The sequence below is a fragment of the Indicator indicator genome, chromosome 8 (genome assembly GCF_027791375.1).
Source record: "Indicator indicator isolate 239-I01 chromosome 8, UM_Iind_1.1, whole genome shotgun sequence".
NCBI classification, from domain to species: domain Eukaryota; kingdom Metazoa; phylum Chordata; class Aves; order Piciformes; family Indicatoridae; genus Indicator; species Indicator indicator.
In genome coordinates, this window is record NC_072017.1 from 18008083 (window position 1) to 18034184 (window position 26102).

The 26102-nt window shown below is 35.9% G+C and overlaps 1 protein-coding gene across 1 annotated transcript in view; it reads right to left on the reverse strand.

The window, feature by feature from the left end:
- The window catches only part of GALNTL6 (polypeptide N-acetylgalactosaminyltransferase like 6), a 408048-nt gene that overhangs the window by 271691 nt on the left and 110255 nt on the right, over positions 1 to 26102 (reverse strand). The window lies entirely within an intron of this gene.

The following is a 26102-nucleotide window of genomic DNA, read 5'->3' on the forward strand; positions in this document are numbered from 1 at the left end:
TTCCAGAAGATACATTTCATGGAAATTAAAACTATTTTCTCCTCTCCACTAAATGTTCTTATTTTTTTCAGCCCCTCCTCAGCTCTTGTTGCTTACCCTGGGAGTATAGGAAACTTTGAAGAGAACAAAAATACTTTGTTAAGAATTGAGTAAGACTAAGAATAGTGAGTACACATTAAAAAAAAAAATATATATATATAAAAATATAATATATAAATATAATCTCTACAATATACTATATATATATTAGATATATTTAAAATATATATTAAAATCCTTGAACAAATCAACAAGAACACTAATGGACAAAGAACTACGACAAATACCTGGAGGTGACAATTTTCTGAAGATTAGAAAGATAAATGATAAATGATTTTATTGTAACATGCTTTTTGCTTCTCTGAAAATAAAATAGCCTAACACACTCATGCTGTGTATTCATATACTTCATACTTCCAACCCAACCTCACACTATTTTGTGAAGCAGCAGTGAATTTTCTTAAAGTGAACAGGTATCTGAAATGTTTATACATGACTATGGCCATCAAGATTAAATTATGTCAAAAATCTGAAAAAGACACTAAAGTTCAATGGGATTCATAAACTTAAAATCACCAAACTACTAAGGTCTTGTACTTCTGCTTGTGCCTGAATGGTTGCTGATTTTACCCCTAGCAGTGAGAGTATATTTATAGAATTCAGATAGGCACAGAAAATATGAAAAGGAGTGGAAGCTGGGAAGACTTTGAGAATGTTTAATGAAATATTTCTAATTCAAACAATGACCTAATTTTTCACCTCTGAACCAAAAATAATTGGACAAACATATGACCTTCTCAGTCTAATGCCATTTAAGATGACCTTTACATTTTATGCCAATAGTTTTCAATTATAAACCCAATCACAGTATGTTTCACTAAATGGAGTGCTGTGATAAAGGAAATCTAATTTTATCAACACCCAGAATGTGAATAGCATATTAAAGTAAGGTGAACAACTTTGATTGATACACTGAGTTTTAATTTCTAATTCCTTGTATCCTATTCTTTTGCTAGGAATTGAAGGTTACACATCATTGAACAGGGTAAGTTACTGAAACTCAAATGTAGCTTCAAAGATTTGACCTTCCCTTTTTCTCAAGACTTTTTTTTCCCCTGTGGTATACAGACACCAAATTGACAGGTCTTGAGCTATATGCTATGTGGACTGTTTTAAAATATAAAATCCTTATTAAAACAAAAAGCAAAATCACAAAACCCACAAAAAAACCCCAACAAATCAGACTGATATTAAAATTAACTATCATAGTTCTTCTGGTAGAAGAAGCTATATCCACCTTTGCTACAGACTACTTCTATAGATTTTGAAAGTCTTCTTTAAAATGCAAGTCAATTCTTTTCCAATGCAGGTCCATTATTTGAAATAATAAAAGAACACCTTTACTCTTCTAAACCCCATATCCATAGCTAGGCATTTAAATTTGATTTTTCTGTTATTAATCTAAGCAGTGCAATCTTCATAGGCACCCACAAATGCTGACATTAGTAGAAGCTAAGTTTGAAAATGTTACTGGTTGTTACTATTTCTAAGCATCTTTTACTTAAGATCTTCCTGTGGTATTGCACTGAGAAATTCACTAAAAGACTGTGGCCACCTGCCATGGCTTTGCCATAACTCCCTCCTCTGAGGACAGGCTTTCCAGCAAACTCAAAAGATCAGACCTTCCTGCCAGTCTCCCACCGCCACACAGCTGTCGTGCTGGTTAACCTTGGCCACTGCCGAGACTTTCTTTCCAGCACGGCTTTCGTCTTCCTGCAGATTGGCTCTCACCAGGCCTTCTGGCTGAGAGTTTAGGAGAGTCGCCATTCTGCTTTTGCTAAGTCTCTATGAATAAACATAAAACACTCTTATTCCCTCTGTGCTACCTTGGCTGAACTCAATATCCTCATATTCCCCAGCAGATCGGACATCCAGCTATGCTTCAGCGGCTTTAAGGCAAACTCCAGAGCTCCCTTACAAGCCAATTCTCCCTACAAAACAGGATCATTACTACCATGTAGACAGAGAGGAAAAAAAAATACATTATCTCTAGTACCATGAAGTAGCTGTCCTCTAAAAACTGACTTTTCACTGATGACTGTTAAAATTACAAGGATTAATATTATTAGTCCCCTTTTTCTCTTATCTGGATATTTCAATACTCAAAACTTTAAAATGTCTTGGGTCTGGGGAGAAGTCAAAAAGGAAACATTAAATTGTCAGTTTAATATATATTAGAACCTATGGAGATATTAAATTTCACTTTTCATCTCTGAATATTAATCATTAATGAGATCTCAGGTGCAAAGACATTAAACTGAAACATCAGAGAGCTATGACTTAGTTTATATACAGAGAAAGAAAGTTCACAAAGGAAGATAATAAAGGTCAAAACCACAGAACTATCATAAAACCAGCACACAAACGAAAAAAGGGGAAAAAAAAAGTTCAAGTAAACGTGATGTATACACATTCCCACAAGCAGAATTTTTATTTCAAAGAAATGGAAAGTAAATGCATAGTCCTATTCATGTATATATTCCTAATGAAGTCACGTTCAGACTGAGAGCCCACAGGTATCTCTTGAGTGACTTGAGAACAACTTGCAGAAGAAGTTGACAAACTTTAAAATGAAGAATTCATAAGCACAAACAAAATCATGGCAACAGCTGCATCTTGATGTCCCTTGTTCCTCCCACATCTCCAGTTCTGGAGATGCCAATGACTACAGCTATAAACATAATAATTTAAAAAGTCCTAATATACAGTGGTTACACAAAGAGATCATAAGATAAAAGCCACTAATTGCATGTCATCATACCCAAAATACAAGGGAAGAAATATCTAAGGACAAAGAGGAAAGCTAAAGGTCACAGGCCAACCATGTAGCAGCTCATTTTTTTTTCCTGTACCATTTTATTCATACACACAACACCTCCCTATGGATATAAAAGCAGATATTATTTCCTCCACACCTGAAGATAAAAATGTCTACTTACAAAATTAAAACCTACATCGGAGATACTCAGCATTTGGAAGCAGCGTCTAGCACACAGAATATAGTGAGACAAAATTCAGTATTAGATGTTCCATAGACAAAAAAACCCAAACAAAATTCAAAATCAGAGATTTCCTTAACTTTAAATACAAAATAGAATTGTATATCCTAGCTGTATTTAAAGATGTCGTTCTGTAAAATCAGAGGTGCTAGCATGTGATGGCTAGCACAGCATATTCTGAATACATAGTATCCATTTATCTGGAAAAGTTTAACTTCTAAATGTTGTATTATCACTTTGGTATATACAATGTATTGGCACATAAACCAAACAATGAAACATTAACAGCTCAACAGTCCTTTTATTCTATTACAGAATCTATCAGCACACTAATATTCAAAGTCACCAGTACATCTGACTTCAGAAAACAGGTACCAAAATCTTTCACTGTGAGGGAAGTGAAGCATTGAAATAGGTTGTCCAGAGAAGTTGCGGACATCCACTGGACGGGGCTTTGAGAAACCTGATCTAATGAAAAGTGTCCTTGCCCATGGCAGCAGGGGGTAGAGCTAGATACTCTTTAAAGGTCCCTTCCAACCCAAACCATTCTATGAACATATGAATATCTGTACCCTTGGATCTTGGAGAAAGCTCTTTGAGAAGTCTATCACTTCTGTAAAGCTCATCAGGTCACCACAAATCCTAAGTGAAGCAAACCTCTGACAGTATTTTACTCCAAGTAATTTTCTGAGCAGCTTCTTCTGAGCACCCAGAAAAACTGTATATAGCCATGTGCATCCCTGAGATTACACAGATGAAGTCTATTAATCCTCTATTTGCAGGTGAATTATCCAATCCAGCCAGGGTGAAGGAGAAAGGAATAAACTGAAGTTATGCTCTTAGCTGTGCTCAGCATGAATGATGGTAATTGAAACAAAATCAAAGGATACAGTTTTGTTATTAATTTGAACAGCCACACCTTTGCTTTCATCCTAAATGCAAATCTATTGAGCAGATTTCTCTTTTTGTTTTAATGGAATTTCAGAGTGCAAGCAAATCTTACTAAGCTTCTTCCATGGACACATTTCCGGCCACATTATCAAGAATGGTTCTAATCAAAGTTTTATTATAGATCCTTTACTGTAACACCCCTAGCTAAGAACTGTAAGACTACTGTGGTCAGCAGCAAAACATTGTTTTTGCCCAAATGTGTTTACAATCTAAGCCTAAACAAATGAGGAAAAAATACAAAGATTGAGGCAGTATCATCAAGCTCAGAAAACTGTATTTTTGGTGCCTTCTGAGCCGAAATAGTACTAAATTGGGTGATAGGTTGGACTTGATGATCTCTGAGGCCTTTTCCAACTACTCTCTGGATGCATCTCCCTGAAGATACGGAGAAAAACCTTACATTTTCAATTTGTCTTCAAACAAGGTATCACACACAATCCTTAAATCGTTAACTTTTCACCTAGCTGATTTTTCTTAGTCTGTGATTTTTGTAAGATATAATTTTCTTTATATAGAGCCTTGTACCTTGAACATGCCTTTTAGGGTTTACAGTCAACTAGATGCATGCATTTCTGCCCCTGAAGACCTCTTTATCTCATTCACAAAGGTATGGCACTAACGACACAGGTGGCAATATTAAATTGCACTACTAGTAAAGGTCTCAGGTCACTTGGCTCTTCTTGGAGAACATGTGCATGATACAGCCTTTTGTCAGGTTTATAGTTCACTGATTACCTGCATTAAGCCCATACTGCACATACAGAAAGTGTATCACCTGGGTACTGCAACATCTCCCCTACGCTATGTCCTGACTGGAGAAGTGCTCCATCACACTTCCTGGCATGCAAGCATGCACCAGTCGTGTGCCCACAGTTTTATTTTCATTAGGTTCTCTGTATTCACTAAGATTCTACAGATTCAGCACCACTGTGTATCAGTACTTGCAATTCATCTATGTTCAGGTATTTGTCTATGTCACATTGTCTATATTTAGCACCACAAATAAATGCTGTAAGAATAGTTACTTTTAAAGTTTCTGCCACCCAATTTCAATTCAACATATAATTCTCACTATGAGGAAAAATAGCCCTCCTTAAGCTGACCTGAAGAGGAAGTAAGAGCTTCAAGAGAAGTTATAACCTACTTCTCGTGCCAGAAAGAGGAAAAAAAGCCCTCCAGTCATTGTTAACAGTCTCTTCTGAGATTAAAAAAAAACACCACATCATCTCTGATCTATATCTAATATCAAGATCTGTAGCAAGTGAAACTTAAGCAATTCAATTCAATAAGTAATTCAACTAAAGCAATTAATTCAACTCAACACTCATTCAATTTCTGCAGCGATTGGCTGTAACTTCTTTTTCCTACATTGGTGTTTTCTACAACTCTTTAAAAAATGGGATTGTCCTCCGAATCATCATTTGATTAATCAGCAGGTGTCTGTACCTAATGCTACATGGGGGAAGGGAAAAAGTCACTGCAGAAAAATCTTTTGGAAATTTTACTTGAATTTGTGTTTATACATAGCTTTTTTTTTTTAATTTATTGATGAATTAATATAATCTGAAAAAAAAAGTCATTCTCAAAACAGAATTTGGAATACCTGAATGTAAGTGTTATGAATGCTATGCTAAACTATTTTTTGCAATCACTGTATCTTAATTACTAAAGTGTGACTTTATGGCAAATAATCACATTATAGTCATGCTTTTAACACTTCACAGCTTTTAAAACCAATCAATATATTAAAAAACTGTGTTATTTATGGTACTTTTAATATTGAATTATCTTTTCAGTGCCTCATCTTCCCTTTCTGAGGTCTGGCTGGCAGGGCTCAGGCCCTACCTGAGCAATGGGTGATGCCAATGCAGGCATGGCCCACCCATATCCCTCATAGCTGAGCCCTAATCCACAGGCTCCCTCCTTGTCCCAGAGCCCTGCATGGCCATTCCAGGCTACTTCCCACCCTCATCCTCCTCTCCTGACCTTATACTGACCCTCATCTGTGTGCTGCTAGACTGGCTTTGCCCTGTGAACAGCCTGGCTCTCCTGATGGGCCCTTCCTGCTCTCTGGTCAATCCTACATTGAAATATTCCTTGCTCTCCCAAGTTCAAAAGGCCTGAAATACAGATTTAAGTATCTTTAAAAAATACATAAGTCTCCAGAAGACCGAAGAGTTACTAGGGATACAGTGTCCACAGAAATATAAATCACTAAGAAAAGGATAAAGTCAGCTAAAAGTCAATAACCACAGCCACACAGCACTGCTACAGGATCACTCTCAGGAAGTAGAAACCCAGGAAATTTCACAACCTAAATAGTTTTCTCCAGAAGATTTGTTCTTTAGTCCTGAGAGCCATTCATCCATAGCAATCTGTAATACAAAACTCAAACCCCAGCACCGTCCATAGCAGAACATCAGCTCAAGTTTCTTGTAAAAGTTACCTAAGAAATACACTAAGCCTGGGGTGAACTAAATCTGGGTAACAACAGATGGAGGTCAGTTTTCTGTGGCTCATGATGAACGTGACTTCATGGTGGCCTAGATCCTTCTAAGTGCCTGTGGTAAAACCATGAAGCCAGCTGACTTCTGGACCTGACACAAATTATTTACAGGAAAAACACCATACCACTAAGACCATAATGGGCTCAATTAAATTAACATACCTGAAAACAAATGCTGTAAGCAGCAGCCTCCCTTAAATAGAAAATATAAGGCTACAGCCATGAAGTACACATCACAGGACATAAATTGCTGTAACACATCTCAGTCATCAAAAAGGAGAACATAAGGTAATATATAAAACTAACAAGTAAAAGGAAAATCACGAAGAAGAATGATTTTCACTGCATGAAAGTCAAATCAGTAGTGAAAAAAACCCTGTCATCTATCATAAAGGTCTAGATAACAGAGATATTACTAAACAAGGCACTACATGAAAGCACTGACAACTGATGTAGTTCGTTGTTTTAAAAAGTGTAATACTTTGACAGGGCAGACTGCAGCCTATCAAAGGCAACAAGCTGTATCTGTATTAACATGTTTTACAGTACTCCAGAGTAATTTTGGCAAGAGAACACGGCTCCTCATAACTGAGAACTGCTAGAATGATCTGTGTCACGCTTTTGCCGCTTGCCAACTAGCCACATACATTTCTGCAATGACAATGTTCTGAGCACCATTTCCCATCAGATTTTTTTTCCATCTTGTTCTGGAGACCTGGAGCTGCATAGTGTGGATGCTAGCCACTCCATGGTAGTTGGCCACCATTCATGGCAAAATTAACACTTTAAGGTATGACATACAAGAAAAGCACTTCTTGGACAGAGCAGCTGTCACATTGCATCATCCAGTTTCTCTGTTCTAACATGTACATTTAGCAAATGCTTTTCATACCTGTAAAATACAGTTAACTGGTTTCATTACAATAATTTATAAATATGTTAGCTGTAACACCCCCACATTTCATTTTTAATGTCAGTAATGCTGAATCCTCAAAATGCCTACTGGAAAGACTCCAGGCATTACTTGCAGTGTGTAGTAGCACATGGAGCGGCACAGAAATTTTCATTACTGCAGTTTATTCACAAGCTGGTACTTTCAATTCAGGTACAGTAACTACACATAAGAGACAGAAACATTATCTAAGTTTGTGAAAAGAAAAAAAAAAAAATCAATCTATAAACCAGTCTTTGCAGACAGAATTAAAACCTGCAGTTAAACTTTATCATGTATTAATAACTACTATAGTTTGGATGCTTATTAGGTGAAATAGGGAGAATTATTAAAGGGACAATGGTGTTTCCTGTAACTTCTTGTTACTCACCATACAAAATACCAGCACTACAAATGTCACATGACAATAATTTAATCACAAATCCTGAAGTATTACTGCTACTATATAGTCAAAGATATATGTGGACAGAAGAAAATATTCACCATCTCTAATTTTTTCTAAATAACTATCTCACTGGTTTCCTCTTAATCCTCACAGTTTAGTACAATTTACACATCTGCATACATATCAAAGTTGTGATCTTCATTTGGCATTATAGTGGTCTTTGGAAAAGTGTGACCTATGTTTCAAAAACATATTTCAACTGTGAGCAGCTGTCAAAGGTAAGCTGCTGACAGGTTATTGGAATGCCTACTACCTTCTTGGATGGCTTGCACCAGTGTCACCAGTAGAGACTGTTATTTCAACATAAAGGCTGCACTCTTAAAGGTTTTCCTAAAGAGTGTGACTGAAGCAATGCTGAGTAGCAGGTCACAGTTTAATAAAGTTTGTGTCATGGCTAACCTATTACCAAAGAGACTCCGTAGTTGTAAGAAAGGGTCTGCCTGAAAGAGCAGCTGGTCTAAGGACTGAGAACAGACACTGACAGGAGACCTTGCTGTGTTGTGTCACTTTTCCAGAAGATCTAAAACTTCCATGTGCACTGGGCCCCTGACCTTCTGCATGTTGTGCAAAGCCCATCTTCCCTATTTACCTGGCATCTTGTCCATGAAACATATTTGATTATGGGCATGGTATTCTGTCAATGCATACAGAACTGATGGTGAGGACAAATGTTTTAGGTCCTATGCAATCTAGCATCCTAAAATATTGTTCCAAGAGGAAATATATTAGCCCATGTGATTGAAATAATTCCAGCATAGTGCAGTACCTTTGTAAGGGAAGACTCAGCAAATGCCCATATGAGGACTACACTCCTTCCTACAGGGTGAAAATGTAGGAAAATGTGCATACAGTCGAAACTGCACTCTCAGAGGGAAACATCCTTAAACACGGTTGTTGGAAACAAATACAGAGAGTGTACTGAAGCTCAGTTCAAGCAGAATGAAAGAAGGTTTGGGGTTTTTTATACAATATTGTAAAACATCTTAGAAAGTGTTTTAATTGGATGATATGAAAGCAGTGTCACCTTTACAATTATTCAAGCCTTTGTGTCTTTCTGCTTTCCTGCAAAACTGCCACCTATAGCTTTCATCACCTTTAGACAGATACAGGTCTTGTGTAACAACACAGTATTTTAAACAATGCCAGCATGCCACGGGAATAAGTTTGTGTGCCCAGCTACAATTATTATGGAAGATATGTACCATCAAAACCCCTCACTATGATTTCAGAGAATAATGAGCATTTGCTTAGGGGAAGGGGGGGAGATGAGGTCATAATCATACAAAAATAAGTCTCAAGTACAAAATTTTAGCATTTCCACAGCTGGCAAACAGTCTGGATGACCAAAGCAATGACAGGTCAGTTAGCAGAAGCCCTGACAATTCACAGAGGTCCCCAAATCTCCCTTTCCTGAGGATAAGATAAGGTTCTTAGTGTACTACCACCTACCAGACTGCATATTTTCTAGCGAACAGGTGGATGTTAAGACGTATCATTTCCAGACAAGCTTATCCTATGCATTCATGACAGCAAAGCATAAACTACATCCATGCTTTGTTTCTTTGTCTTGTGCATTAGCCCATTCTCAACAGAGAAAAATTAAATGGATTATATGCTGGCACACAGAATTCAATGCCTATTTTATTTATATTATTTTAACATATTTTGAGTCTACTTCTGAAAATTTGTTATTTGCAAACTCATTAAATGTAAATGCCCATTTTGATAATATATAAAATGCATTATTTTCACCCTTCTAGGAAGAAAAATAAATCCATCTGTATTAAAGGGGGAAGAAAGCGAAAATTAATTCCACTGCAAAATAGATGTGGGCATTTTTTTCCACAAAAGAAGAAAAACACAGTATTTTTGCTAATACTTTGAATTTAATACAACCTAAACTCAGCAGATGTGGAAGTTCACCTCAAAATAACTTCACAGTTGTAGTAAGACTTCTTTAGACAGCTCTAATATTGGAATGTAGGTACTGATGATTCATATACTCTTCAAAGTTTTTTCATGTTTCCTTTGTGGATGCTCTAAATAGAGCAAATTTCAGTCAAGTCTTACAGAAAACTCTCACAGGAACTTTGCCTTTACCTAAGGGATGAATGTTATATCTGCAATACTGTCCACACACTATCCTTATACATAAATTTCTACAATTTTTTAAATCTATCCTTGCTTAATAAGCTGGAAAGAATTCTTTTGATCATAAAATTCTCTTGAACTCATTTCTGCATGACGAATACTGTGCTTTCTGGGACTGCAAACATTTTTAAAGTCAAATTACAAGGTATCAATATTTTGTTTTTAGAATAGTTTGTCAACTTTTTTTCTTTCCCAGAGCAGATAAAAGATTAAAATGCAAAACTAAAGAAAATTATGAGCACAGCTATAGGTATACATAGCCTTTAGGTAGGTATTAGTACAATTCAAATCCATCCAGAAATGGACATTCTGATGGGGCAGCATGGAGCGGCGCTTAATAGTAACCTGAACTTGGTTTTTTTGTTAATGTGAAATAGCAAGTAAATTCACTTGCTATAAAAATAACTCTTGCCATATTATACTGCAGAAAAGTACCCTACTCAAGGAACATGACTAATCCAGAATATGGAGCCCACAGAAAAACACAGTACAGCCACTAATTCCATCTGTTCCCTGGAGCAAATAATTTTCCATGCACAGATGGGATGAGTGGGGCTAAGGAAAAGGGAGTTGAAGTTCCCAGCTGAACTTGTGGAAATAAAAAGATTCCTTTTAAAGGAAGAGGATGTTTTTTACTGACACCATATGTTACGTAATGATGTCATACACTGCCCTCTCTGCCCAATTCAAATGTTCAGCTTGAACCAAAAGGATACTTAAAAAATATCTTTCTCCAAGTGCTTTCAAAACTTGCTATTGCTATAAAGTTCCTCTGCTATGCTGACACTATTTGCTATCTAGAGTATCCACAGAAGAGTTAAACGTGATGCCTGGTTACCACCCAGCTGAGGGAATGTAGAACTGAGCATGGGGTAGATACACAGGAGACCCAAGACGCAGATTTGAGAATTGAAAGACGGCAATCGGATTGTTTAAAGGAAGGATATTGGACCAGATTTTCATGATTACCAGAGTAGCCAGAAACATAGGACAGAAAGAACTGTTTCTCTCCTTAGGCCCTGTGGATCACATGGTTGTAGGCCAGGCAGTAACAGTTTTCAGATGTGAATGAGGAATATGGAGAGCGGCTCTGGAGCTTCTGAACAGGAGCCATGTAAATAGCCTATAATTTGTGCTGTGACAATCGTAATTAGCAGATCACACCCTCTCCATCTGCTCTTCCTCCAAATTGTCTGTAACACCTTGAAGTTTCTAAAGCTCACAGCAGCACAAGTTCCCTGCGCATATCTCAGGACAACTAAACTTGTGCTCTCACTTACACAAGATTTAGTAATATCTAAAGTCAAGGAGCAATGTCAGAGGATGTGCACTGAAGCATAATGGTTTTGGTCAAAAGCTGTATTTGGCATGACCCCTGTACCTTGTTCTTAAAATATCTGGTATTTTAAAAAACTGTGTAAGAGACCTGTATTACCCTCAGATAAATTATTTCAGATTGTTGTATATATATTCCACACACATATAAAATACATAGGTGTTTTTTATATATATATATTTATATATAAATGTTTAACAAATATTTTTCAAGCTAAGTCTGACCTTTATCTGTGGTAGACTTGTTATAGAGAACACCTTGAACACTTCACAGGAGTGTATATTAAATTGTAAACTAGTGAAAATCTACATATGATCAATATTTATGGAACTATAAAATACACATTCTAACTCTGCTAGAATAGAGGATACAGCATTGCATTTTTAAACTGAAGCACAAAGCTTTCGCATGTTAATAAAAATCTTCTATGTTGTGACAAGCACATGAACTTTTTAAGATCATAAAATGTGAATATTGATGATGAAAAGAATGTGTATTTCTGTCATTTGACTATAATCCATACTAACCGCATTGACAGTTTGCATTACATGTCTGTAATTCATTTCTGCCTATCTGCTTTTGTCTAAACATACAGGCTAAATAACATATTCCTTCCTCGTGTCATAGATTTTAAAGTTTAATCCAATATAGTGTAAACGAGGCACTACGAATGATTAACACAAGTATGGTAAAATTAATATTCATGTTCACCTCCTGCATATTGCAGTAAAGAAGAAAGAAACTCATGCCCAGAATGCAATTCATTGGGCACATTCAGGGCTCAGAACAGACAGTCTGTCCTGCTCTCAGCCACACCAGGTCTTGCAATAACAGTGGGACAGAAAGTGAGGGGAGAGCTTCAGCAATTGCCCACCTGCTCATAAGCATTATTCACATTTGGAACACAGTGGTAAGAATAGTGAGCAGCTCAGGTTCCAGAATAGAGTCAAAGTGCAGTGGATGCCCCAGAATGCAAAGGGCGAAAAAAACACAAAGAGAAAAGAACGTGCCATACGAATTCTGACAGAACAGAGAGGAGAGAATGTATGGACATATATTTACAATCGAGATTTTTTCCGTCATTGACCTAGAAACTATTCTCCCTATTCCTTCATCACTAGGAATATTCCCACTCCTAAGGTGTGAAAATAAAGAAAACCACAGTGATCTGATATTTATCTTTTCCCCCCCTGCTCATTGCCCAAAACAACATAAAATCTTGATTGAAATTGGAAAAAAAAATCATAAACAAAAAGCATTTGAGGTCAAACATCTCAAAACAAACCACTTCAGCGATACAAAACCAATTTTGTACAGCCCTGTTTTGATGCAGTGCAATAATTTTACATGTGTTGGAATCTGAAAAATAAAACTACAATATATCTAGTCAAAGGGATTCAGTTGAAACAGTCAATCAAAATGTCTTAATTTAATTTATACATTTCCCAGATGAGATCTGCATGTCATGATCCTATCTGAGGTTGACTAAACTTCCACAGTCTTATACCTAAGATGATAAATAAATAACAATAGAAGATAATCATGTCTAGCTGATAGAATTTGACCTAACTAAAACAACCAAAACCTTACAAGCTTCATACAGCATGATATTTATGTCATTACTTGCACATATATTAGCATTAAAAAAACATACTAGCAGCTATAATAGGAACCATAAACAGAGTAAATACAAATAGTGAACAAAGCACTAGTGTCAGGGCAGTATTTCTTTTACTATATTTTTTTATGTCATTAACAAGATAACTGCAGAATTTTACAGGAGGAGATATTCTGCACTTGAGTTTTTGTAGTTTAGGTCTTTTGGACATAATCACTGTACCAAAAACTCAGTGATGTTGAGACTGAATATAGAGTATATCTTTGATGCTTTTAAAACTGTTCCTGAAAGATACAGAACTGAAAAGTCTGTACAGCAGATAGGTTAACCTCTCAATAATGAGTTCAGCTGCTTTAGTGACTGTTGAGATAGATTAGACAAGCTTTTCCCACAAGGTTAAAATCATCAGGATACACCATTTTCTTTATCAGAATTCTGTAGATGCCTTATTTCCTTCTCTGATAGCATCATTATGCTCTCATGAGAAAATACTTCTACCCTCAGCTGCACATTCCTCAATCATCCACAGCTTTATATCTTATGCAAATTTTATGTAATGAAAATAAACAGTGTCTTTCTGTAAGTATTGTGGAACCTCTACAGTTTGAATCTCCGAGGCTACTGTCTGAAAAATTTCAATTCTTCAGTTTCAAGATATTTTTATTATAATTGGGATGTTTTTCACATTTCTATCTAAAAACTTTCTATCTAAAAATTCAGGCTAGCCTCAAAAGATACCTTGACTAGAAAAAAAAAAAATCCAAAAACCAAAGCCAAAGAGAACGGCCAACTCCAATGATTCAAGACCTCTACACCAAGAAAAAATTGCCTTTCATTAGTATTAGAAGTTCGTTATAGATTCATTAGCTATCTTCCCTGGTCTATCCAGCCCTGTCCAGGACAGCGGATAAGGCACTTGTTTAAACACTTAAACTTAATTCCTATGAACATTGACAGTGACTGGGGGGGCGGGGAAGACTCTACGAGAGATTATCTACCAAACAAAACTTAAGGCAGTGATACTATAAACATATTGAAAATAGATATCGTGAAGTGGGTTTTGTGGGGGATGCAGGTTTCAACCATTTCCATAATTTTAAACCTGTTATAGGGACCATTGTTGCAATTATTCAGGTCTTTCAAAGCAAGGCTCAAATCTCAAAATCTGTGTTACACTGTCACAGCTTTTTACAACAAATTGCTTTTGGATTATAATTACAGCGCTTTGTGCTTACTTCAATGGTGATAATTATAATTAGCAAACTTTAAGAATACTAGTTTTAGGGTCTTGTGAACAATAAAGTATGTTACTATTTTTTCTGCAGCAATAACAAAATTACTTAAAATCAGTTATTAATGCCTTGATCAAAAACTGAGAATTGGTATAAGCATGCTAGACAATATGAAAAAAGAATAATGTCAATTTTACAAAGGTTTTAGCACTTTTAGTGAAGATACAACAGGAAGTAAAGGCTGTCATTGGAGCCTTTTTCTGCCTATGACAAGAGAAATACGCTTCAAGCCTAGGACTTCTGGGCACTATGGCAATTGAGAAATAAAAATTAAGACCACAAAATATGACAGGAATTACTTTGCCAATGGCAATAATTGAGCTGAGTTCCAGAATCTTATTTTCCTGTATCCAAAGAAAGAAGTATTATTTTCATGGGAGTTTCCAAGACACCTTGTCTTAGTTTATTAATTTGATTATGACACATCATGGCTACCTATGATCAAAACTTTCTCTGCAAATTACAATACCCATCTTGTATCAGAAGCTTGACAGACAGTAGACATACTCTGTCTGGGAAACAGGCAGAATCAAGAGCTTTGCAGCACTTAACAGCTCTTCAGTCCTGGAATAATGTTTCCTAGCAGCATGGCCATTAATTCTATATGTTCATTTACTCAGGAACTGATGATGGGAACTGAATAAATTTTAGCAGCAGAGCAACAATCGGGACACATCCCATTTTGTTTTTCAAATGGTGCATTTCTTTGCAGAATGGAGTCTGAATGGAACATCAGGAGCAAAACAAGACCCAGGCAGCCAGAAGATCTCTCAACAAATGGCTGTGTAAACAAAAACAGATCTATAGGGATGTGCCTGCTCTAACATTCTGATATTCAAAAGCCAGATTTCAAGGCACTTGAAAGACTTCTGTAGACAACAGTCCAAAGTACCTCTAAGAAGCAGAGCTGCAGCTTCCATTCAGAATTTGTGTTAATACAAAATAAAAAAAAAAAGAGCGAGCTCCTAACACCACAAAGTGTTTCTTAGTAGAATATTCCATTGCTAAGCCTACGTGTTCTGTTTTGCTCTATTAACATGAAGACTTTCAAGAATGGACGTAGCTCCAAACCATGAAGATAAATACATATATGAGGAGAATAGTAGCAGTTATTCCAGTGGGAAAGTAATTCACTTGTGAAATGCCACTGCCTATGATGCCTATGAAATACATGAGTCAATAAAGGGGTCATGACTCAACATAGGCTTTTCTATGACCATTTAGTTTTAAAATCCCTTTCTTCATGTGCTTACGTTCCTACGCAAAATAACAATCATCTATGCGTAAGTTGTCAATTAAACTCTTTCATTGCTATAGGTATTTTAAATGTCACAATTTCATTGTCTAGAATGGTTGGCAGCAGGAAAGCAGTACCAACTGGTACTTCAGACCCTGACATGCAAAAACTATATTTGTAGCTTCTCTGTTTAAAAATCAATAGATGGTGTGGGAGAAGCCACAGAGATTCAATCCACTAAGCTGCTATAGCTATGCCTTGTATCAGCCTTCATAGTATGGATTACTTTGTCAGCCTCATAGTCCATACAGAAGAGGGTTTTTTCTTAACAAAACTCCAAGCAAAATTCTCAGGAAAAGCAAGCTTATTCACACTCTGTAATAAAGATATTTTGCCATTCATAGTCTTTATTTTTCTAATGCAAGGGTTTACTAACAGAAGATTTTTTACAGGATCTAATTATTAAAAAATACTTTAAAAAATCAATTAAACATTGTTATCAATAAAGTTTTAACTAAATTGTTTCAAAGTTATAATAGCAAAAATTAAAACATAATTTTAAAATTACAGATCTTTGCTTAACATTAATAGCATAGTTGTTTCCAAAACCAAACAAAACCAGAGACATCATCTAACCTGGTTAGACCTTGAAACAACCTATTTTATACAGATACAGCATCAGACAGCATCAAAGCATACCTAAATGCATTACACCTGCAGCTCTTCTCACAAACAGATCAACAACAGAAGTTCTTGATCTGTCTGTGGAAACTGTCAGCAAAAGCTGAAGTTTCCTGAGGTAAAAATCAAACACTGAAAGTCTGTGAACTACACAGAGTCCAATCTCCTTTCACAAAGGTATTCAGTGACCTACTAGAATGTCAAAAAAACCCCTTTGATCACTATTCACATTGACCTTATTTACACTGGCTATTTCAAGGTGCCAGACTCTATACCTCATTATCATTCTCTTGAGCTATGCATTTTCCCCAAACAAGTAAATTATAAAGTAAACCAAATCTTTTCCAGAATTTTGTGAAGATATGGCCTCAGTTATATTTGCTTCACTTACAAGCCACTGAGAAAAACAAAGTTAATCAGAATAGAGAGATTAAGTACTTATATTGAACTAGGTTCACCTGCGCTCTGATCTCTTGCAAAAGAAAATCCATGAATACTGGTTAAGCTGTGATGGGTTTGGGGGTTTTTGGGAGACTTTTTTGTTTTTAAGACTATTTAAAGTATTAAATAAGTCAAAGATTGGTTTTCCCACTTGAAGTTTCTCAAATATCTCTCCAAATATCCAGTCTGATGCAGAGAACTCCAATTAGGAATTTATTTATACTCACTATTGTCATAAACCACTTAAAATTGAAAATTGTATGAAGAAATACCGAACAAACTTAATATATATTTCATCATTTTTACTTAGAGTAAAAGAATGCAAAATTCTACAATGTATTACAGTATAAACTGTTAGAGCTAAATTATGGAAGTCCCTAGACTGCTTTATTAGAATTGTTAAAGCTCACAAAAGGAATCTCCTGTCAAAAATATTAAAAATCCTTTATGATATTTAAAAGTATTTGTCAGAAGAACTGTAATTATTTTTTACAAAGCAGCACACACTTTGTATGCCATACAAATCACTTGCATTTATCATTTCTTCACTTAACTGATTGGCTGGGTTTAATGACAGGGAAGATTTATATGGAGAGTTCCATTTTTTATGTGACATTTCAAAACTTGAAGTTTATATAATGTATAATTTTTCTATAAATCAAACCTATTGCAAAATGTACCTCTATTTTTAGAGAGGGTCATATCTATATCTATAGATAGATATAGATATGACTATGAAACCTTCATAATGTGCAAGAATCAGGTGTCTAGTAAAGGAGTTTACTATACAGTCAGCACACTGAGCACAGCATATCTATGCTACAAACAGCTGACAAGAAAGCTGACTCCTTTGCTTTCCACAGGCTCAGACAGCTCATTTCTGTCAGAGGAAGGCATTTATCCTTTGATTTCTAACAGGGTCCTGAGCTTTCTCTGAAAACTAAGCAGCATCAACTCTTTCAAAACACATTTGATGGAATTTTTGTTTTAACTGGTCACTCACTGGTTACAATCCATACATGAGATAGCAGAAAGCAGAGGTTCAAAACCCCTTTTACTAAAGGGCATCTGAACACTTGCTTTCCACTCTTAGTTTGTGGTTTATAGACTCTCTGCTCAACCTTGTACTCTCATAGTGCGCCTCCCTGGCACCATAAGGAATCCCAAGATACCCTGAATCACAGCGAACACATAAGAATCCCCACAGTTCCACAACTGGGGTTTTCACTTGACGAGGGAGGACTGACTCCAAGTTCCTTCTCTAATGAATGCTTAATTTAGAATACTGAAATGTTCATTGTCCTGGTATCTGAAAGTTTGATACCTCATCCCAAAGGGCTGCCTTAATCACTAGACTACAGAGTTCTTCTGCCTAGGTTAAAAAATATTTAAGCCCTTAAATCTAAATAGAACAGATCCATCAAGAAAGTCTCTGAAAAGACTACCCAGTTAGTTAGCATGCAAACCTGAATATAAATCCCTTAGAAAAGGGACGACTGACTCCAGTAACTCAAATACTTCTGCAAAATATTTTAAGCAAAACCATTTAAAACCACCTTTTCTGGCAGCTCTTTTCTCATCAGCTTATCACTATGGAATAGGGAACATCAGCATCTGTCCTGCATATATGTTGTTTTCACAAATAAGACCACTGATTCAAACAGGCTCCTTGCAGCTCAGATCACTGGTCACACTTTGTAAGCCATGCAAATTGCTGAGCATCAGCAAATTATCAGTTTATATGGCTATGGAATTCGAAACTAAAAATCCAAATTAGTTTTCTTCTCAGTACTGACAGGTGAGGTATGAATACATTGACATTTGAATGCTTGATTTAGATGCCTGCAGGGACATTTAAGCACCAACATCCCTCTTGTAAATTTGTCTTTTAAACACTTTGAGATTTACAGACAAACAATACTTGCAGTAATGAATTTGGAGAGTTTAATAATAATGTCATCAAGCAATCTGTTTAAATTATCTGAGTTCTTTCAGGTAATCTGAACTAAATTGGTGATATTATCTCCCAAAGCAGCAGGATTAGGCCTATTTTCCATCACTAAACCAAAAAGAACATGTAACAAAATTGTGGGAAAGACTGCTAAAAGCCACAGACGTTTGTGCTCTATCATTCAGAAAACCATGACACTTGAAAAAAAAGAATAATTAGCTAAGTCTGTCATACCTTATACTGCCTGTACACACGAACATAAGTACAATTTTGCAGAGTATAAGTAATTGCTTTTTTGCTATGTTAGAATTTACTAGATTCCATTTTAACTTCGTATGTGAAAAAGAATAATAAAACCCAAGCCCAAAAACCAACCAATCAACCAAACACCCCCCCTCCCCCCCCAAAAAAAAAAAAAAGAAAAAGAACTCCACAAAAGTCACAACCGAAGATGTTTTCAAAGAATTCAGGACAATTTCTGTTTGTGTCAGTGGGCAAAGTGCGAAGGTACTGATCCAGCAGCTTCTAATGCTTACTGCTAATGCAGAGTTGTAACAGAATTGCTTTACTAGTGACCTCCATTATATTCTTCATGGACTTTTAGTAACAAATAGCTTCCTACTGCATTAAAGTGCAGTGATCTACTTTCCAGTCTGATATGGGTGGGTGGGTTTTAAAAGTAACAATTGAACTAAAAACTTCTTCTTCCTACTGTCCTATCCACAAACTGGTATTCAGAGTCATTTTATCTACACCTTCCCTAATAAGAGAAAACAAACGGCACTCCTCTACTTTGGAAGGTTGAACTTTTGACCGTGTTAATGACAGTGCTTTTCAAAGGCTTATTCTCTTTTCCTCTGCAAGGGGAATACTATATGCATGTTCTCAAGCACCCAGGCCCTAATGAAAATCCCTTTGCTTCAAATAGGGCTGTGTTCTATTGTCAAATGACTTTAAAAGAATTATTATGAAGAAAATAGACAAACGTTCCAAATTACTGTATTACAAATGCTTTTAAAAATAGTCAAGAGATGCTTCTGTTCAGTACACTCAAAATCACAAAGGCTAAGAGACTTCCGTTCTTAATTATTTGACCCTACCATTAATAAATTAATTGTCCTGGAATAAAAGACAGAGAGGAAAAAAATGTTTCTGAACAAGCAAATGGTATAATAAACAGTGAAAACCTTTCCCAGCTTAAAGAGATGAGGAAAAATTCAAAGAAAGTGTGTTTTATTATCATGAACAGCTTAGCTTATTCATCAAGTCACTAAAAAGGCATCAACATCTTTTGAGATCAGCACACTGAGTTAGTCAGGTAAATGGCAATTACAATCACTATGTAAGGCAACTATCAATAACCTATTAAAACAACATACTATGTGTGAAGTCTCTGGAATGGCAATCAGCCTTTACCTGATACATCTAGATATCCTATTATGACGGCAGTGAGCATTCTTCCTGCATCCTATATAATTACTTTTCATACATACTTATCACTCACATTTTTAAAGTCAATAACTACACATGGAAATAATCACTTATGGTGCAGGAAAAAAAAATTATATAGATTTAAGCTAAATCATCTTAGGGAAAGCAGAGTACTTGTATGAAACTATTCTAAGAAGTATGACAGAATTTAATGACATTGGACAGAACACTGAAAAGCATTTCATAACAATAAGGTTAATTGAAATGTAACATAGTTTTCCAAAGGAAATTATTACATTTCATTAAAATACCAAGGGAGGTAAGGAAGGAAAGTGTGGAATGTGTGTATACCTACATAGTAGTCTTCCACTGCTTGGGCTTCTAATTCTGCATCTATAAAAACTTTCATAGAGATAGGAACTGCCCAGGCTCACAAAACAGAGCTTTTCCAGATCTTCTACTAGCTGACAGCTAGCAAGCATTTAGTCCATGGGACCAGTTTCAAGCTGGTCCATAATGAAACCCTCTGGAGTGCAAGCAAACCACATACTGGGTACTCAATAACAGCTGTTGTGCTACCAACACTATTTGTTGATGAAAACTTAGCCACTGATGGCCACCTATCAAAGCCAAAACTAAGAGGTGGCTTTGCCTTCTGTGTTGTGCAAACACAACCATGGAGTTTCCAGTTATTCTTAAGAGCAAATGCATCTGCATCAGCCTAAACTTTCAACAAGAGTCAGCTCACATCAGTCTGCAAAAGGTGACGTGGATTTTTGCAGAGATCAGCCACCTACAATGATCTCTCCCATTTACACTTCCTCGTTTCTAGACAGACTTCCCTGGCTGTGATGCTGTGGCAAGACATGGTGCTTCAAAGAGACAGTGAAACTAAAGCAAACAGCCTCAAAGCAGTTCAGCTGCTCCAGTGCAGTGGACTGACTGGTAGACTCAGGTAGCCTCCACAGTTCTACGTTATCCAGTTTATAGAAATGTTCAATCACAGCTGTGAGCACATTCACACTCCAAAGCAATATTACAATACTCGAAATAAGAAGCTTACTTAAGTTTTATTTTATACTCAGCATTCATAACAATAAACTTTACAAGAATATAAAGAACAGAACACCCTGAAAAACAAGAATTTCTCATTGTTCCAGTGTGCTCATCAGTTGCTTATCCTTCACACTACTATATTCATATCTACTTCAAAGCGGTTTGGAAGGAATCCAAAGAACTACCAGATGCTGTTTGCTGTTCCCCAAAGAGAATCACAGATTATACCATAATAACAGACTGAAAATCACAACTAAAAGTGATACACCATAAATCCCTTTTAAAGGTTCCATTCTGTGGTTTGAGGTTTCTAAATATGGGGTTTATTTATTTATTTTTCTAGATTTGCTTATACCTTCTTTTGTTTTCCACAGCTGACTTCTTTGGCTACTATTCACGCTGCCCAAAATGATGATAGAATATTCTTCCTTATATTGATCTTTGCAGCACTGCTTGGTGAGACTATATTTTAATTTAGATTTCCAACAGTGGCATTGGCAAGTGTGCAAGGCTACTTGAATTCACTTCAGTGGAAGGTGCCAACAAGCACACAGGAGATGTGACATTAGACACAACCAGGCCTAACATAAGTCAAATTGAATATAATTATCTCAGTCTCACTGCAAAAAAGAGGCATTTTTTAGAGGAAGTAATGAACACTTCCGTCTGATCTATAGGCAGTAATGTTTTAAGTACGAAAAATTCCTGCATTCTGATCATAGTAGTAGAAAATCCTAAGAAGCACTAAATCTATCCACAGACCTACTAAGATACTTGGTAATATTTTAATAGAAATATTTTTATATTTATCTTATACCCTCTCACTAATGCAGAAACCAGAAATATATTATAAACTTTTAAAATTTCTGTCTACTTGGATTTTTCTTCCCAAATGACACAAGAGGACCAGACTCCTTGAGTGCTGAGATGATCCTCTTTATATAGCATTCTCGTGACCCAAATTGGTATTTCCTCTCAGTATGCATCTCTTCTCATTATGCTTCCTATCTCAGTATATATATAAACACTGAAATCATATTCAATACTACTCTGTCCACCAAAAGCATCACATGGTGCTTTTGAAGAAGATGTATTTCAAAAGCATCTACATCACATTATGAAGATACTGAGTCATTTTTGCCTGTCCTCTGAATTATCAGAAATAATGCTCTTCATCTCAAATGGAGAATTTTTTTATTTAAAAATTTCAAGGAAAGTTCTCTCTTGCTATTTGAATTCTGACACACTATTCTGAAAACACGATACAAGTAGTCAATGCCACTTTTTAAGGTTTTATTCGGTATCTCTATTCAGAGGAGTTAAGGTACATACTAGTAGATAGCACAATTTTGGTGTCTTACACATCAGGAGGGCTGTGATGTTACACTCCTGCCACTGTTTTGCATACCAGCTTCTGGAAGGCTGATGTGATAATAACACACTTTCAACTCACCAACCGTAACAGAAGCACAGAATTCTTTGTACGGTAAAATCACAAATGAAACAAAGGAAAACTGTGAATAAATTAAAATTAGCAAAGCCTCACATCTAACTTAAAATGTCACATATTATTTTAAAAAAATGTTAATACTGGAAGACAATACTTCACACTAGCTGTTCTGCTACCCACAGAGTAAATGCAGAAAAATCACACAAGTATTGAACTTTTTATAAACCAGCATATTAAGTACTCAAGGAAGTCATACGTATTTAGGTTACAGCTTTCTTTCCTCTTTTTTTTTTTTCATCAAAGAACTTACATTTCAATTTAACTGATAAAGGCAAAGGTGACACAAAAAGTAGTAAGTAAAGCACAAAAATTCTTTGAAATCGTGTCATAATTCATACCACTTCCTGCAGCTGCTAAAGCTGTACTCAGTGGCTTCTCGCTTTCTCTCCTCCTTAGTCTAACTGAATTTCTAATTTTGAACCAATTCAAGGTAATTCCAAAATGGCTTTCCTTTATTATTCTATATTATTACTATCTTACTGCTATTTCATACTGCATTTTACCCCATCCCCTGCACTATGTCTCTGTATAAAAACTTTTTGGGCTTCATAATCCAAGTTTTCCCCAACATCAAATCTGACTTCATCTCTTGGTCTGAAATCTCTCTAAAAGCTTACTTATAGTGCCAGTGTTTCACAGTCCCTTTATACCTTCTTTAAGGGAGACAGCATTGTGGGGATATTTTGGGGAGGCTTTGTGGGGAGCAGTGTTGGTGGTATGGCTCTTCAATGCTATTATTGCTATTTTACACCTCACTATTGCATACTGTGTTAAATCGAGTATGTTCCTTTAGCACAAATATTCCCAGCATACTTATTTAAAACGTAAAAATAAACATCTCAAGATAACTTTTTTATCAAGACATTTGAAAGTTATTTAGTTTGACAATTCAAGTGAAACATATAGATTTCTCTCAAGCCTATTAACCTGTCATTTCCAAACTATAAGGATGCGTTTCTTCAAAAATGTTGTTTTATAATTTGAACTAATGATTCCTAAGTAGTTAAGAGTGCCTTCTGCATAAACGCATCATATATTCTTGAAAAGTAATGGGTCAAATCTGGAATAAAGATGAGGAGTAATACTAATATAATATTAATATTTAAATGATTAGTGATAGGGTGACACATGCTCTGTATAGACATTTATGTAAATTAATCTTTGCTATTTGAAATTCCTATAGTATGCGCTAGGAAAATCACAGCAGAAATCTTTTTTGCTTTATCACAGATGCAGTAATATTGTGACAGGAAAAGTCTATGGCAGCTCTCTAGCAAAAATAACCCATTAGCTCCTTCTGGTTGGTTACTTTTTTCAGCCTTTTCCTTCCAGTATGTTACTATGGCTGCTAGTTGTCATGACATATTTATTTATGAGGCATATGTCTTTTGTTAAGCACTGCTCTTTTTGTCGATTTTTCTGACAGGTTTTATTTACTGCCAGATAATATACTAGAACATTTTACTGGCATTGGTCATGTTAAGACTGTGAAGTAAAGCATCTTGACAGAGAACTGGAGCTTAAAAACCCAAATCATAATTGTTATAGAATAGGAAAGTTGCAATACTTGGTTAATTAGGAAAAGAAAACTTTTCGTATTGCAAAACATAGCAGACTATTTGTGACAAGACATGCCAAAATAATGTCAAACGATCCATCTGCATCAAGAACAGTATCTGTTCGTAAAACAATGAAGGATGGCACTAAATACACCATTATTAGACAATCTTTTTGTTTCATTACTCCCCATACTTCATCTTTAAGCTCATTTACTTCACAGGACATTAAGAACTTGCATTAGCCTATGGACATAAAAGTAGAAAATCTTATTTAATCTCTTCTACTTTGTTTAATTACCTACACTGAGAAGCAGAGTAATATAAATCCAGGTGGAGTACTGTGTTAGCTGCTATTCCATCATGCAGCTGTATGCAATTATCTTGTGCCATCTGAAAATACTATTCTACCAGGCTGAGCTAGCTTGAGTATTTCTGCTCTCTGCTCTGTTGTGTTACACAAACCTAAACAAATGATATTCAACAAGCTTCCCATTTTTCAGGGGATGAATAGGAGATGCTATTTACACATTAAACATCTGTTAGAAATCTCTACATCAAATCAACACACCACTAATTCATCAGTGGAGAGGGTTTTTTTATTACTTCACTGATACATGACTGTAATACCATATGAAGAGTAATAGCAGTGAACACACATACACACACACACACATATGAAAGGTCTAATAATGACAGTATAAACCATGTAGAAATCTGTGCCACCATGACCCAGGCCAGCTAGATTAAAAACTGAACAGGTACACCTAACTAATCTGCTCATCATATATTCTGATTGTTGTATAGACATACCCAGAGCAACCCAGGCAAATCTGGATTATATTTTAAATGCTTTCATAAAGCTATCCTCCTATTTCCTCCACCCCAAAAAAACCCTCACAACACTAGAAAATTAGGTAGACTCTTCTAGTATGGATTATTATTCCATTTACTTTTTCTTTTTTTTTTTTTTTTTCCCCAGTCAGGTGAATAAAGTTAGGACAGAATTAATTAGAAGAACTGATGGAATAATAAACCTCTTCACAGTTCTTATGCAATTACTCCAGTTTAGGATACAGCATAAGCAGAAGGATGAGCTAGCTCAAATTCAAGCTATTTTAAGAGGTCCTACAAGGCCATAATTTGGCTCAATATCAAGACACTTATTCCACCTTTTAGAAGCTCAGTACTACTCAAAATCTTTTCCTAGCCTGGAAACTGACCTCACTTGAGAGGTTGCTGGATGAGCTCAGCACTTCTGTATATAAACAAGCACCTTGTGTATATATAAACAAACACCTAACAAGCAGAAAATGGCCTATAATTACTGCATCGATTTAAATATTTTCTAAAGCTATTTTATTTGAATTAATGTAACTATCATGAAATTTTAAGGCAAATCAACAAAATCCCCACACCAACTCTACAGCTTCTGCTAGTTATGAAGCAATAGCTGTGAAACTCCTGAGCAGAATTCTCTGGCTACAACTCAGCATCTGCTGTTTATGGCGTCTCAGGAAAGAGGCTTACCTTCAGGAAGTATTTATGATGGTGTGGGTACCTCTGCATCTCTTGCAGAGGCTGTCTTTGAAAGACATTCCAGGGGCAACAGAATACTAATCAGGCCTTCTAAGATACTGCATTTTAGAAGCACCCAGGAATTTGTAGATTAACGAGTTCATTTAATCTGCCTCTTTCAAGAGACTTCTGGTCTTCCCTCGTGCACTTAGCCCAACACCTATGTGAAGCTCTCTCGTGATTTCTTAATGTGAGGCTTGTTTTAATATCATATATTTTGGGAAGTGTCACTTTAAGATTTTTTTTCCCTGCTTCTCAACAGGAAGTCTAAATGATATAAATAAGAGACCAAAGTGTGCAATTTAGCCTAAA